At 46.3% G+C, this 17,342-nt stretch overlaps 1 pseudogene; it reads right to left on the reverse strand.

The window, feature by feature from the left end:
* Positions 1-15,112: 15,112 nt before the first annotated feature.
* LOC123092843 (L-gulonolactone oxidase 2-like) lies at positions 15,113-16,854 on the reverse strand (annotated as a pseudogene).
* Positions 16,855-17,342: the final 488 nt, after the last annotated feature.

Below are 17,342 nucleotides of genomic sequence, written 5' to 3' on the forward strand. Positions count from 1 at the left end.
GTGATCCATGAATAGCTACTACCACACATTGGGCCCTGAAATATGACCCCGCTCGACTTATTAACCCCCCATCCTCTGTCCAGGAGTTGCAAGTAGTTTCTGGTGTTTGTAGTATGCTGGAGGCTGTGCACATCGCTGACCCTAGGGGTGGGTTGCGATGCGTTAGGCTCATGGCACGGTGTACCGGGGCACCCGTTTGGTGGGCTCAAGAACCCTACACACATCGCTTGGTGCCGTAGTGGAAACCTCGCCGGACTCCCTGTGGATGAAACATGAATAGGCGATAAACCTGGACTGGGGACTTGTGTGGTTAGTCAGGTCCTGATCTACACCCACATCGGCTTTCGCTTGAAGTCTGCCGAGCACATGTCGTGTGCACACGCTAAGTGGTGGAAACATGTGTGAAGAAGTACACCCCTGCAGGGTTATAAATGATCTACTCAAATAGTCGCGTCTGCGGTAAAGGACTTTCGGGTTGCCTATACAGTTCATAGACAAGTGAAAGTGCATACTCTAAAATGCGCAAGATAAGTGTGAGTGTTATGGATGGCATTCTCGTAGGGAGACGGGAGCAGATCCATAGTGGTGTATTGATATGGTGAATATGTGGACTCGTGTGCGCCACCTCAAAAGAGTTACCAGCAGTCGTAGTACAGGATAGCCACTGAGTCAAAGCTGGCTTGCTGCAGTTAAACCCCACCACCCCTTTATTGATACTGATGCATATGTAGCTAGTTCAGATGTAAGTCTTGTTGGGTACCTTTGTACTCAGGTTGCTTAATTTATGTTTTTTCAGAGAGACTTCAGTCTCACTAGTAGTTCCGCGTGGACTTCGATGTTTAGCTTGTTACCTCAGCTACGATCTTGTGCCCTCGGGAGGGTCTTGTAGATAGTCAGTCTTCTCAACCTTTTTCATTTGTAGTTGTCTTTACTTAGACATGTTAAGCTTCCGTTGCCTGTATGCTCTGTATGTTGGGTCATGTGACCTATGTTTGTAATTCTTACTATGTTTGACTCCTCGGAGTCTAACGAATAAATACTTTGAGTTGTAGAGTTTTGTTGTGATGCCATGTTGTATTTGCACATATCGACAATATTGTGTGTATGATTTGAAATGCTTGGTATGTGTGGGATCTGACAACCTAGTTGTTTATTCTTGGTAGCCTCTCTAATGAGGAAATGTCTCCTAGTGCTTCCACTGAGCCATGGTAGCTTGCTACTGCTCCGGAACACTTAGGTTGGCCGGCATGTGTCCTTCTTTGTTCCTACGTTGGTCCCTTTGGGGAAATGTCACGTGTTGTTCCTTTAAGTCCTTGTAGCTTGCTACGACTTGGGTTCATACATTGATGACCGACACGTTCGTTGATGGGTCATGTATGCATGTCCATGTAAGTTAGTGCCACTTTGGGTTTATGATTAGTGATGTCGGCCCGGGTTCTTGATCATATGGATGCTAGCGACACTATCATATACGTGAGATAAAAGGTGCAAATGGTCCCGGGCCAGGTAAGGTGGCACCCATGGGAATATCGTGCGTGAGGCCGCAAAGTGATATGATGTGTTACATGCTAGATCGGTGTGACTTAGGATCGGGGTCCTGACAACTTTGGTAGCAGAGCCTGACTGCCTGTAGGATTACCAAGCCAAACTGGTCGAAGTTGAGTCTAGAAATTCTTTAGTTATATAAGGGAATTGATTGCGGAAGGGAACATAAGGCTCTTTTTACTTCTTTACATTATGCCTTCTGATCCGAGTCATCCTATCTTCCTACGGGGTTAAGGAACTACGATTTCTATTCTTTCCATCAGGATCACGTGTTACTAATCCGTAGACTTATAAGATTGATGAATTCAAGTCTTAGTTCAGTTTCTTGTACCTTCGTGTGATAAAAGTTGGTCTCGGAACCTTGATATTGTGAATCTGAGTGGTTATGCCACCATTTTTTGCAGAATGTCCCAAATATTTTTGAGCATTTACAACCGTTATGCTGTCCGAGTCATCCCAGGTTTCTAAATAGTCTGATGCATTTGTAAATCCCTTCTTACCATTCCGAAGTTCCTTTGTGCCAGATCAACCACACTAACTAGTGTGTTGAGGTACTTCATTGCCTCGGTATATATGTTGGAGTTATTATTATGACCCAAGGTGTCTTAGAGAACCACCTAGTAATCCATCCATGTTTTGTGTTCACAGTGTGATGATTCTGGCCATCATTCTCGAAAGCAGCCCATGATGCCACTAAGTAGTAGATATTCTAATCCTGGGTTTTGAGCCCAAGATTCACCCTACTTCATGTTGATAGTGTTGCTAGTTTCTTTAGGATATTAGTAACCTTTGCTATAGTCCTCGAGGTCTGTGGTAAATCCTTCTTCCAATACTATGAACCAATTATGGCAGAAGTTCTTTTGAACCAAAAGATCACGCTCAGAGTACTCTTGAGGAGTTCCCCATTCATAATTGTGACTCTCCCAGTTCTACCTTTCTGCATGGGTTATTCGGAGGAAATATGTTGAACTGGTTCGACATGCTAATCTATGCATCGACAACTCAGAAAATCATATGTTCCTTTGAGTTTTCCCTCTGTACTTGTATTTCGATCCTTGTCTACCAGTTGATAGTCAAGTTTATGTCGTGCATTAGTGTTCTTCTATGCGTATTGTTCTCATGGTCCGTCAAGCCATTTTATTCCCGAATGTCTAGGAGAAAGAAACTCCAGTACCTCGTCCATTTCCAGGATTGGGTCAAAGCGGTTGTAATCCGCAAATCAAAATGCCGATCCAGCTTTTGATTTTGTTCTACCCTGAAGTATTACCCACTTTATGTCAGGAATATCATGAGAATTGCACCAACTCTTATGATTTCTTGTTGCAGTGATACGTCCTGCCATCATTGTTTGTTCCTCGGTTCATGTGTATTGTAACCGGAATGCTGACAAGTGAATCGTGATGTGTGAAATCAATACTCCTAGCAATTGTGTTGCTTGGTAGTTAATGGATGATAATTCCATTCTTAGCGTGTTGATTATAGAATCATCATTCTAAGATAGATTGTGCTACCTAGACCATCTTCCTAGTCCACCCTTCGGTCATTGAGTTAGGATTGCGTCAACCCCTTGCTTATTTTATCACATAGTCTTGTATCGAAAGCAAGAGTGTTCTCGAGCTTAGTAGCATATCGATGGGTCGTGATTTCCCAAATATCTTCTCAGAAGTATGACCAGGTTGTCCCCTGGCTGTTATGTTGAGTTTGTGATCAAGTTGGTTTCCTCTAAACCATCCTTTCTCCAAGAATCTGTGTCAGATACCCCTGAGCTAGTTGGTTAAGCTAAACAACAACTTGGAGAGTTGGAAGATAGAAGCTTTTCCTAACTTAGTTCATTCCCGGGGATATCTTTGTGTGTGTGTGTGTGTTGAAGAAATACGATATATTCATCGATTGATCCCCGTGATCAATTGTTGGATCTATTGTATTGTCAAAACCTTGATTTGAGTGTGGGCTATCATTAAATCAAATCAGAACCAACGATGTTCGTAATGTTGTCTTACTCATGGTTGTTTCCTCGAGCATACACCATTATATTCTTTGGTCTAACCAATGCTACCACTTTGTTCACATAATTATGGAATTCCATTTATAGGGAAACCTGGATGAATTGTTGTTGAGCCCATCAACAACATTCCTATCTTCTCCATGATTTTGTTGGACATTAAGCTAGTGTTGGAAATTTCTATAAGCATTATCTTCATGTCCCGTTCATGAAGTATATGTTTGGTGTAGGAAGTAACTTTCTCCAAGTTCATGTGCATCAGGTGCAAGTTGCCACCATGAATTTGAGAAAGGTTTGTTTTGTTTCCTCTGGAACCATCCCAAGTCAGTTATGTATGTGTGAATGTATTCTATGGTTTGGTAGATTAATTACCTCCATTCCATATGTATTCCCTAGCACACCAAGCCACTGATTGAGTTGTTCAAGGAGAAGAAGTTCCTTCTTAAGACCCGGGCTTATACAAGGACTTCAATATCCCCAATGATGGTTCCCCACCTGAACTCGACAGTGTTTTATTGTAAGACTACTATGTGGTCATGCTTGTCTTGGACAACATGTTCACATGTGTGTAGCAGAACCAACTCATGTTTTGGAGCTTGCTATCGTAGTTCATTCCCCAAGAATCTCGCAACGCTATCTCGTCGATTTGTGTTGCAAACTTTCATTTTTCTTTCTAGACTTGATGAGTCTGGAATATCATGTTACCAACCAGATCTGAATCTCAGGCAGATATGATGGTTGGAACTTTTCCAAGATCTATTATGTAGGTCCCGACAAGGTTGATGTTCTGGCTGACACACCTAGCCGGACGATCTATCATTGTAGTATCTTGATTGAGCTATTTGACCATCTTCTCCATGAGGATTTCGTGCAACTTATTCTAGAAGTTGTTCCTTATGGGTCCTTGTGCTCTCGGTTTCCTCGATTATGCTATAACCATTCAAATAGTGGAATCACTCTCTACTGTTGAGTTTTTCCCTAGTTACTTGAATCATTCCCAGCATTTTCATTTTGTTCCCATCTTACACCCGCCATTGTGCCACTTGACTATGGTCTGCCTTCTCAGTAATTGATGTTCAGGATCATCTTCAAAAGTTGTCCTACCATGGGTCCCATCCATTTCCGATGATAAGCAAACAACATCCATTGTGTTGTCTTCAACAAGGTAGCCCACATCACCCATTCTAGTATGAGTATGCCATGCCTTCAAACTCTTACAAACAATCGATTGTGTTTTGCCTTAGGCTAGTATAGAGAGTTTCAATTATCTTTATATCAAAAATAATTCTTTTTCCACTTAAGAGAATAATTCTTCGAGTCACCTTCTCCAAGGTGCCCCATTTGATATGAAGGGCAATCAACCCCTCACTACGTTGACACCCGTTCACCACCTTCTTAAGTGTGGAATTTTTGCTTACCCAATTGAACCCTTGTCATCTACTTCTTTCCATTACATCTGATGTGTGATTTATGTCTCAACCCCAGAGATGTTCCCACGTCTCACTTCGTGAGTTGATCCTGAGTTGCTCGATCTTTGAGGAGATCGATTCCTATAGAGTTTCTTTCGTCGAGATCTTGTTGGATGAAGATCTCGAAAGCAAGGACGTCAAGTTCAATTTGAAGCAATGATTCAACATCTTCGAGAAGGGAAGTTGGATCATGAAGATTGTGTAGTATTGTGTCCCCTCTGTCTTCTTACCTCACGTCTTGAATCTCGGGACGAGATTCTTGTTTAGTGGGGGTGAGTTGTCACAACCCTAGTCAGTGCTTGCATTAGAGTGATGCATCATGTTTAAAATTCTCCCAAAACTTGAAATGGGGATGGTAGAAACCCCTAGCACCACTTAAACCAACTAGGGTTTACTAAAATATTTTTTAATGAATCTGAAATGCCCTTCATAAATGCTCTTCATTTTTGTCTTGGTCTAGAACCTCTGCCAAAAATGGTTCACATTTTTCTAGGTCACTTTGGGTCTCTAAATTAAATCATAAGTTAATTGCATTTGGGCATTTAAATGCTATAAATAATTTTAAATGTCCAAACAATCATGAAAGTAAATGAGGGCTGTTGGAAATATTCCAAACAGTGCCCACAAATATTTTCATGATTTTGAAAGTGCCCTAACATTTTTAATAAAGCCAGAACAAACAAAAAATATTAGAAAACAGAAAGAAAATTAGGAAATGATAGAGAGAGAGAGAGAGAATTTACCTGTGCAACCCACCTGGCGTCCCAGCTGGCAGCCCAGCCCACCAGTGCCGTCATCCTCCTGGCCCCAACCGGCCAGGCGCGTGGCTGATGCGCGCGCACGCACGTCACGTCACGCCACCAGCTCACCTGCCTGCGTCCCTGGGACAACGTGATTTTGTGGTTCTTCTCCTTGGTGCCGTCTGGAATAAGCCGATGCCCTCACTCTCCCCCTGCTCCCTCCCTCTCTCTCCTCTGCCCCAGCTGAACTCTGCTGTCGCCACCGCTCGCTGCTGCCACGGCCACCGTCCACCACTCGCCTCTCCGACTAGTCCCTGAACTCCTCCTCGTCACCCTCGTCCTCTCCGCAGAGTCACGCGGCACCGGACGCCCCCGAACACCGTCACCGTGGTCATCTTTAACCTCAAGCTACCGGGATTGCCGGAGACCTCCCGTCGTCACCAGCCCCTCCCCGAGCTCTCCGAGGCCTCCGCTCAACTTACCATGAGCTCCTCAATCGAACCCCCCTCTCCTCCGTCTCGTTTGCATGTCGTAGCCGCCGTCTCACCTGTGACCGAACGCGCTACCGCCCGCGCTCACCGCCGCCGACGCTCCGGTGACCATTTGGTCACGGGCGCGTGTCCATCGAGCTTGCCGCCCTGCGCCGAGACTCGATAGCGCCCCCCCCCCTATCCACTTGCACCTCGCAGCGCCACCCGTGCACCTCATCAAACACCGATCGTCGCCTCGCTCGCTGTAACTGCCGCTACCAGCCAACCCAACTCCCACCGTCCGATCCACCGGCTGCGCGCAAGCAGCAGCTCTTCGTAGAGCCTCCCCACGCCCAAAACCATCGCCTGTGGGTGATTTTCGACGCGCTCCGTCGTCTCGGCACTTGCCGGCGGCGAGCCGCCGTCCCGTTTGACCCTGCTGACCAGAGGTTGACCTCCCCCCTGACCCACTGACGTGTGGGCCAAGCCATGTTTAGTTTAGGTTTAGGGTTAAATTAGTGGTAAATTAACTTAGTTAATTATTCCAGACAATGACATGTGGGGCCCACTGTCAGGTTTGACCTGGCATGGCCTGTTGACCTGCTGACATCATAGTGATGCAATGCTGATGCAGTAAAGGATTTTCTGGATTAAATCTAATTCAGAAAATTTCAAAAAATGTTTAAAACTTCAGAAATTCATAGAAATTAGTCTACAACTCTAAACGAAATAATTTATATATGAAAAATGATCAGAAAAATCCAATCTATCCATCAGTACCATTTTCATGCATGTTAGAACAACTTATGACTACTGTTTAGGGCAAATCAAATAAATGATATTCAAATATCCACATATGGAGGTTGCATTTGAATCTAGTGTTCAAACCAACTCCATTTAAATTGCTGCTAGTTGCATTAGCTCAAATCACAGCATGTTGACATGTCATGATCATGCATCATATGGTTGCATTGCATTGATTGTGTTCCTTCTCTGTTGCCGGTATTTATCCCGTCTCAGTAGACGTGGTTCCGACGAAGAGATCGATTACACCAATGAAGAACTATACTATCTTTAGAAGTGCCAGGAAAGCAAAACCCCCTTGTTCATTCTGATACAATCCCACTCTCTCACTCCTGCTCTCTTTTACTGCATTATGACAACAATGTTTCAACTGTTACATGTTGCTGTAGCTGAACCCCTTTCCTCTGCATGACATGTCATTGCCATAGTAAATAGACGAAACACACTAGCATGAGTAGCATTTGTTTGAGCCATGATGTGCCTACTCATTCATGCTTGTTTGTCATGCCTGCTATTGCTTAGAGTTGTGTCAGGTCTGATTTATCGGGGATGAATTGGCATTTTGTGAACATGTCCTACTGTTGAGAGCTAAGTGTGTGAACACGATTTGGTAAAGGTAGCGGTGAGAGGCCATGTAGGGGTACATGGTGGGTTGTCTCATTGAAACTATCCTCAGGAACTGATTTCTGTGTTTGTGATCCATGAACAGCCACTACCACACGTTGGGCCCTGAAATATGACCCCGCTCGACTTATTAACCCCCTGTCCTCTGTCCAGGAGTTGCAAGTAGTTTCTGGTGTTTGTAGTATGTTGGAGGCCGTGCGTAGCGCTAACCCTATGCGTGGGTTGTGATGCGGTAGGATCGTGGCTCGGTGTACTGGGGCACCCGTTTGGTGTGCTCGGGAAACCTACACACATCGTTTGGGGCCGTAGTGGAAACCTCGACCGGACTCCCTGCGGATGGAACCTGAATAGGCAATAAACCTGGACTAGGGGACTTGTGTGGTTAGTCAGGTCGTGGTCTACACCCATGTCGGCTTTCGCTTGAAGTCTGTCGGGCACATGTCGTGTACAGACGCTAAGTGGTGGAAACATCTGTGAAGAAGTACACCCCTGCAAGGTTATAAATGATCTATTCGAATAGCCGCGTCCGCGGTAAAGGACTTCTGGGTTGCCTATACAGTTCATAGACAAGTGAAAGTGGAACTCTAAAATGTGCAAGATAAGCATGAGTGCTATGGATGGCGTTCTCGTAGGGAGATGGGAGCGGATCCATAGTAGTGTATTGATATGGTGAATATGTGGACTCATGTACGCCACCTCAAAAGAGTTACCAGCAGTCGTAGTACAGGATAGCCACTGAGTCAAAGCTGGCTTGCTGCAGTTAAACCCGACCACCCCTTTGTTGATACTAATGCATATGTAGCTAGTTCAGTTATAAGTCTTGTTGGGTACCTTTGTACTCACATTGCTTAATTTATGTTTTTGCAAAGATACTTTAGTCTTACTAGTAGTTCCACGTGGACGTCGACGTTTAGCTTGTTACCTCAGCTATGATCTTGTGCCCTCGGGAGGGTCTTGTAGATAGTCAAGCTTCAAGCCGTTTTCATTTGTAGTTGCGTGTACTCAGACATGTTAAGCTTTCATTGCCTGTATGCTCTGTATGTTGGGTCATGTGACCTATGTTTGTAATTCTTACTATGTTTGACTCCTCGGAGTCTAATGAATAAATACTTTGAGTTGTAGAGTTTTGTTATGATGCCATGTTGTATTTGCACATATCGAGCATATTGTGTGTATGATTTTAAAAGCTTGGTATGTGTGGGATCCGACAACCTAGTTGTTTATTCTTGGTAGCCTCTCTTTTGGGTAAATGTTTCCTAGTGCTTCCACTAAGCCATGGTATCTTGCTACTGCTCTAGAACACTTAGGCTAGCCGGCATGTGTCCTTCTTTGTTCGTGTGTCTGTCCCTTCGAGGAAATGTCACCTCTTGTTCCTTTAAGTCCTTGTAGCTTGCTACGACTTGGGTTCATACATTGATGACCGACACGTTCCTTGTTGGGTCATGTATGCCTGTCCCTATAAGTTAGTGCCACTTTGGGTTTACGACTAGTCATGTCGTCCCGGGTTCTCTGTCATATGCATGCTAGCAAAACTATCATACACGTGAGCCAAAACGCGCAAACGTTCCTGGGCCAGGTAAAGTGACACCCGTGGAAATACCATACTTGAGGCCGCAAAGTGATATGATGTGTTACATGCAAGGTCGGTGTGACTTAGGATCGAGGTCCTGACATCTATGCATAGGGGTTGATGCACGTTCTTGTCTTTGTTTCTTCGGTAGAAATCTTGGGGCACTCTTTGAGGTTCTTTGTATTGGATTGAGTATTATGAATCTGAAATTGTTTAATGCATATCGTATAATCAACTCATGGATACTCGCGGTGACATTGGAGTATCTAGGTGACATTTGAGTTGGTTGATGTGTATCATATGGTGTTATTTTAGTACGGACTCTTGAATAGATCAATCAGAAAGGGTAACTTGTTGTTATGTTAGCATGAACTCTTAGATAGATGGATCAGAAAGAATAGCTTTGAGGTGGTTTCTACCCTACAAACAATTTCTTATTATGTTCTCCGCTAGATAGGAACTTTGGAGTGATTATTCATCGCACGTTGAGGGATGGTTATATGATCCAATTATATTAGCATTGTTGAGTGATTGCACTACCGACCCTAGGCCTCATTTTTCAAGCATTGCAATACCCTTTGTGCTCCATTTTATCAATTGCTACCTTTCTGTTTTTTATTGTTCCTATTACAAAAATCAATATCTGCTATAATTACTATGCTTTTATTACCATCTCTTCGCCAAACTAGTGCACCTATACAAATTACCATTGTATTTGGTGTGTTGGGGACACAAGAGAATTTTTGTTATTTGGTTGCACGAATGTTTGAGAGAGTCCATATTCATCCTACGCCTCCCACGGATTGATAAACCTTAGGTCATCCACTTGAAGGAAAATTCATATTGTCCTACAAAACTCTGCGCTTGGAGGCCCAAAACGAGTCTACAAGAACAAGTTGTGTAGTAGACATCAAGCTCTTTTCTAGCGCCGTTGCCGGGGAGGTGAGTGCTTGAAGGTATATCTTTAGATCTTGCAATTGAATCTTTTAGTTTCTTGTTTATCACTAGTTTGGTTTATAAAAAGAAAACTGCAAAGAAAATGGAATTGAGGTGGCCTCATATTATTCATCTTTATGACCACTCAAAGTAGTTTGTCGGAGTGAATATTGGCCACATTGTGGTGCCGCTCAGGACAAGGTGCTCCTGCATAGGGTGTTCGTGCACAACAATTTCCTTGCCGCGCCTGCGGCTGCAACTCCGACTCCGGGTCGGAGTCACTGATCGCGAGCCGCTGTCATAGTCATCAGCCTTCCTAGTGGCCGTGCGAGCTGCCACCGCAGCTTCAATGGTTGTCGGGGTGCCCTTTGGGGAGGTCGAGCCGGCAATGGTCGCCAAGGAATGACGTGCCTCTCATACCACTTGCTGGAACCGAAGACACCTGCAAATGGCCAGTGGGAGACAAAGCTAAGGTGTTTTGTGTTGCATACTGCGTTGCGGCCTTTCTCTATCTCATTCCTCTTATTTGTACTGAACTTATAAAGGGAAGGATCAACCACGCACGCGAGCTCACCGGTGGTGCCATCCCACGACACTCGCCATGCGGGTGATGCATGCGTGTCGTGAGCTGCTATGCATGCTATCCCATGCATTACTAACGGCCGCACCAAGCTACTCCCTCCGTCCCAAAATATAAGAACGTTTTTTACACTAGTGAGTGTCGCGGGCGCCCGAGCGCCCGTTGGTGGAATCAAGCGCTTGTGCAAATATGGAAGGAGCAGCCAGCGTGCCCTGTACAATCCATCAGAAAAGGAATATTGTCCATACGTACATTTATTTGGGGGTTTAAAAAGTTTAAAACACTGTAACTTTTGATTTAAGCGTCAAAATCCAGTTTCGCTTTCACACTTGTGTTTCTCGCGACGATCTCATATCGATAGGTTTCATTAAACTTTTTTTTGAGGCAACTTTGGGTACGATGGAGGCAACTTTAGTGTTATAGGAAAGCAACTTCATTTTTCTGCCTTGTAGGTGTGCCTATAAGGTTGGTTTTTTTTAAAAAAATATGACAAAACCAAACAAAACATAAGGCACCTTTAGTGCTACATATAAGCAACTTCATTGCACTATGTGTATCAATAAATTTTGCTAACATTATGTTTGCTCAGTTACCTACCGTGGATGGTCAGTTCCCTACCATTGATGCCCAATTGCCAACAATACTATGAAAATCGGTCCACTATTAATGCACAGTTGCCTACTATTGGTAATTAGTTGTCTATCATTGCTGCTCAGTTTTCTAACTTTCCAAATTAATTGCCTAGAATATTATGAAGTTGTTTATCACAAGACAAACTCATCTGTACTCTCAGTCTAACTTGGTATCTAGACAAAGGAAATGATATAGGAAAAAGTCTAAGTTCTCCATTGATGAGGTTAATCGAGGCAAAACAAGGACAATGGCTTGGAGATTCTTATGCACTCGAGTATCACAAAAACTGCTAACCAATTTTGGGGTGTTTTTGTGCAACTCTGTGCATTCGACAAGTAACTCATGTGTTTTTTCCATTATTATATCTGAAGATTTCAATGATTTTCGCGGGCAACTAGTGCAAAAATTATGAACAACTTGCGTATGTTTGTGGGCAACTGTCTGATCCACCCCCATATAAAAAATTCTCATCACCCTAGATGCAACTTCTCATATGCCCCCACTTATGCAACTAGTCAATACCAATGACCTGGATAGCCAACATTCACATGCTCAGTAGTATTGCAGGGAGACTCCCCTAGAAAAGGAATGCACAAGGCAACCATCCAACCCAATATAGTTTTAAAATTTAGAATCATGATAGACAACTTAGATCCCACAAAAACTTTTCAAGATTGTAAGCAAATTAGGTCCCTTGATGGACAACTTAGGTCTCATCTTCCCTCACTATGCAACTGGTCCTCACATTTTGAGCAACTCCTGATAGTATGAGCAACTCATTCCCATCTTATGAGCAACTCCTGTATTCGTCAACATCTCGACCCCACTCCTCTCCAACCCCGCTCATCACATGCGTGATAGTTGAAAAAACCATGAAAGAACTCTAGCATTACTACTTTAGGCACAAAAGTAGTGAAACGTCATATCATAAAAAAGAGTAAAAAATGGCATCACAAAAAGACACATAGGGTTATCTAACTGACACAATTTTTGCAGGTAACTTCGTGCGAAAAATATGATCAACTTACATAGATTTGTGGGCAAACTGTCAGATATGCCCCCTATGCAACTTCTGATCCCCCTAGCAACTCGATGTCACACTATGTGCAACTCCTACTCATCTTTTGTGTATGCAACTATACATATCTGCATATAGAAATTGTTCTTGCAAACTCTCAGCAACTTCCCCTTAGTAGAAATCCACACAATTGTTCTATCAAAGATCCAAAGCAACTATTCCTAGCAAAAAAATCCAAAAAATTATCCTAGCAAATCCTAGCAATTGTATTACCGAACACAATGCAAAATTGTTTCTAGCAAAACCAAGCATATGTAGTAGGAAACCACAATGCAAAACTGAGCAACTCTCCTACAAAACCAAGCAACTGTCCTATCCAAACCAAGTAACTGCATTACTAAAAAACAACTATGGGAAAATTGTCCTAGCAAAACCAAGCAAACTGTCCCTAGCATTACTACTTGGATTGTCTACTTCAGGCAGAAAAAACGTATGACCAAATAGCCTTTGTGTACAACTATACCCGCACGCCCTCCCAATGCAACTTATCTATTCTAGCAAAAATCCAAAACAACTCAATTTAAAGAAAACAGAAAATGAAAAACTGTTCTAGATAAAACCAAGCAACTGCATTAAAAAAACAAATGCAAAAACCTGTTCAAAATAAATCCGAGCAACTGCCTAACAATGATGCCCTCGCTAATTAGTTGGCTAATATACTAGGAGAAGTTGTGTGTGGCGTAGCTCATATTGCCTATACTCTGAAACATAGTGTTAGCATACTTGATAGTATGGTAGACAACTTATATGTCAATTTAGCGAACATGATAGTCATGGGAGGCAACTTATAAGGACTTCTCGTTGATAGGCAATCATAGTAGGAAAACTAAGAAGAAGTTGTTTTCCTATAGTACTAAAGTTGCCTCATCAGCACTCAAAGTTGCTCTAAAAATAAAGTTCGCCAAAACATACCCATGTGGGATCTATTTTTGAAGAACTCGGCAAGAGAAACTCAACGGTGGAAATGAATCTAAATTCCAATACTCAAACCAAAAGTTATGGCTTTTTAAATTTTATAAAACCTAAATAAATGCACGTACTTTTTCTTTCTTGATTGATTTATACAAAGTAGAGAGCATTCAAAGAGATGAAGACCAGATACTTTCCCTTTTAGTGTAGTGATGACAAGGGATGCTAATTATCTTTTATGGTAGGCCTACACGGATGCACTGCGTGCCATGTTAGTTTTTTGGCGCATATAACGTGCGCTCAGAAAGCTCAATTAGTGCAGCTGCACTAGTAAGCATTTGAGTTTATATTATGAGATGAAGGAAGTACTAAGAGCATGTCCAACACGCGCCGAACGCGCCACGCACAAAAAACTGGTTTGCCGCGCGCCCATCGCCTGTTTGGCGCGGCGCGCAGCGCTGGCTCCAGCAGCTGCGCTAAAATGCAGCGCGCGCGCGCCGCTCCAGCAGCGCGTAAAAAATGCAGCGCGTATACAACTTTTTTTATATTTTAGATAAATCGAAAGCATAGATAAATATAAACTAGATAGATTGCATAAATAAAAAATGATACAAAGGTATTTTACATCGGTGCAACTAGATAGATAGTTCGAAAGCATTGATAAAACTACGGCACAACTAGATAGAAACTACTCCAAGTCGCTATCATCATCACCATCATCATCCTCGTCGGTCTTGTCCGAGGTATCGAGCCATATGTCCAACCAACGATCATCGTTTTCTGTGAAAAACGACCTCCCACCTGCTGCAACGATATCCGACTGCGCATTCGCCAATGCCTTCCGCCGACGCCTGTCCAACCGCGACTCGCGGCGCCTTCGCGTGTCCTCCTCGCGGCCCCTTGCCCAGTAGACTTGCTCGTAGGCGACGTCCTCCTGGTGGCGCCGACGCCACTCCCCCATGACCCGCTCGTCCTCCTGGGCGACGAGGAGGCGGCGCTGCCACTCAGCGTGCTCCGCATGGTCTTCTGCCGTGTTAAGACGAGGTGGCGGGGCGACGTCCAGCGCCTGCTGAAGCGTGTAGACGTCCTGGAAATTCATCTGCCCACGCGGCCTGCCTAGGCGCGACGCCGCCGCGTCGTACACGCGGGCGGCCTCGCGCATCGTACCGTAGGTGCCGAGGCCGAGCCGGAGATCGCCGGAGCGTATCTCGGAGTAGTACCCACCGTTGGGGCGCAGGCGGACGCCGTGGAAGCCCGACGCTCCTCGGCGGCGCGGCGGCATGGTGGCGCGGCGGTGACGGGGCGCTAGAGTGGTGGAGGCGCGCGTGGCAGAGAAAGAGGAAGAGGAGTCGTGAAAAAGGCGCGTGGCAGAGGAAGAGGAAGAGGAGTCGTGGAAAAGGCACGTGGCAGAGGAAGAGGAAGAGGAGTCGTGGAAAAGGCGCGTGGCGAGCGCCGCATTTTATAGGCGCACCGAAAGCGGTGCGCCAAAAATAACGCGCGAACTATCACCTTTTCGCGCGGGCGCGTTTCCCGCCATCGCTGGAGCACGGTAAAATGTTTCCCGCGCGCTAAAAGCTGGGTTTACCGCGCGCGGTTGGAGATGCTCTAACTACTAGCTGAAAAACTACCGGGCCACATTCAGTGTACATGCACACGTCGACATGGCCATTTATTTTGCTAACTGAAAAGAAAACTAAGCTAGCTACTAAACCAAGCTAGGAAATACAAGTTCAACAAGTGGTGCCATCATCCCTAATATTCCTCGGTGGAAGAGCAAAATCTTGCATTCGTGTAAACCTTCCCTGGCCGGCAGAAGTACCCCTGCTCTGGCGCACAGTGCAAGTCGTCAGAGCAGACACATAGTCCTTCAATGGCGCAACGCTTCTTAATGATGTTGGGGGTCCCGTTGACGCCGAGCACTTGATCGGTCCACTCGCTGGAGAAGAGCCCGTCGGGGTAGTACATATTCTTTACCTTAAGGAACTTATTGGCTTTTGGGTACCTTGCGATGACACCATCGAAGGCGAAGTTGCGGTTCTTACCCCAGTGCGGCAGGCCGCCGTACTTACCCAATGCCATCTGCTCAATCTCGTCCACCACGTCGGCGTGGGCGCGCGGCATGCCGTCGGTGTGGCTGCGGTAGAAGATGATGTCAACGTCAACAGAGTCCTCGGGCTTGCCGAGGTACGCCGGAGGACGCCTTGACGTAGCGGAGGACAACACCCGTACGAAGGAGGGCACAAAACGCGGCCGGTTTGAGGTCCCGGAGCCGTTGCATGTCGGCGACGAACGCCGACACCTTAGAGAGTGGGACGCTGAAGCCGGAGTTGTACAGGAAGGTGCCTCGGATGCGAGAGGAGGCCATCCTCTGGGCCATCGATGCATGATCCGGACGCCTGGATGCGATGCTGGTACCCCACAATCGGGTACCCTGTGAAGGAGACGACGTCATTCGTGAAGCCCAAGGCCTGCAGCTGTCTCGTGGCCCCCTCCTGCTCTGCCGCGCACCGGGCGATGTCAGTGCCGTTCTCCTGCAGCCGCTCCTCTGCGGCTCTTGCGCGGACAAGCAGGGCTGTGGGGTTGGAACGAAAAAGGGCCAGATCGCTGAGCCCATTCCCGGGTGTCGCGACGTCGACGCGGTCGTCCTGGCGGTAGATGACGCTGCCGTGCTGCGGCAGCCATATCATGTCGGCGAACTCGTGAAGACGGCCCCACTCGGCCACCCGTGCCGTGAAGTCCGAGTCGTTGCGCCTCAGGAACGTCACTGACCGCTTGAACAGCGGCTGCAGGGCCAGAGTCACCTGGGAGACAACGCCGAGGACCCCAAGGGAGACCTTGGCGGCGTCCAGGTCCGGGTGATCGGCGCCGAGCTCCCTCACCATGGCGAACCCGTGACACGCCGGCGCCGGCGTCACGATCCTCAGACCGACCACGTACTCGTGCACGGCGCCTCCCTTGCCCCACAGCCCGCTCCCATGCGCGCCCGTCGCGAGGAGCCCGCCGATGGTTAGGCCGTACCAGTTCGGCGAGTGCGGCAGTGACAGCCCCGCTGCGGCAGCGGCCTGGATCAGGTCCCGGAGTACCATGCCGCTCTCCACCGTGATGAGCTGCCTCTCGGCGTCGACACGAACCGTCCGGTTCAGCCGTGAGGTGCTTATGATGGTGCCCTGGCTGCCGCCGGGGCACGCCAGCTTGGGGCCGCTGTGTGAGTGCTTGGTGGCCACCTTCATCTTGCGTTTGGCGGACGCCGCGGCCGCCACGGCCGCGACCAGCTCCTGCTCGGTGCTCGGGTAGACAACGTTGGCCGCGTGGCAGATGATGCGGTCCGTGAAGGAGCCGTACGTGTTGGTGACCGTGCAGTTGGACGTGCCATGCGTGCAGGTCACCGGGTCCGGTGGAGGGCTGCAGCCGGCGAGCTGGAGCAGGATCCCTACGAGGAGAAGAGCAGCCAAGCTCCCCATTGCTCGTGAGTGTGGATGCTCTCCTTGCGACATCGCTGACTTCTCGAGTGAATGAATGAAGGCCTACACTAAAGCTTGCTTGTACTATCCACTACAGATATATACAGGCTCGGTATATATACGGTTAGACACATCGGGGTGCACAAAAATAAAAAATTACAACCAGTTGCACACAAAACGAACTTAAATCCTGTTTTACTAACCTCCATGTGGTTTCTCAATCACGCATTTCATGATGAAATTGAATGAATTGTACAAACGTTGATGCTGCTCCTCCATGCTCAAGCATAACATTTTCACCCTGAAACTGAAACCCTTGATCGTAGATACGTTCCGGGCGCTCATTCTCTATGGTCATATTGTGCATGATCACACAAGCAGTCATCACCTCCCACAACTTCTTGGTGCTTCAAGTTCTAGCGCGATACCGAACGATGCCCCATCGAGATTGCATAACACCAAAGGCACGCTCGACATCCTTCCTCGCACCCTTTTGTTCTTGGGAAAATCTTTTCCTCTCT

This window comes from Triticum aestivum, chromosome 1B (assembly GCF_018294505.1).
Source record: "Triticum aestivum cultivar Chinese Spring chromosome 1B, IWGSC CS RefSeq v2.1, whole genome shotgun sequence".
Lineage (NCBI taxonomy): Eukaryota > Viridiplantae > Streptophyta > Magnoliopsida > Poales > Poaceae > Triticum > Triticum aestivum.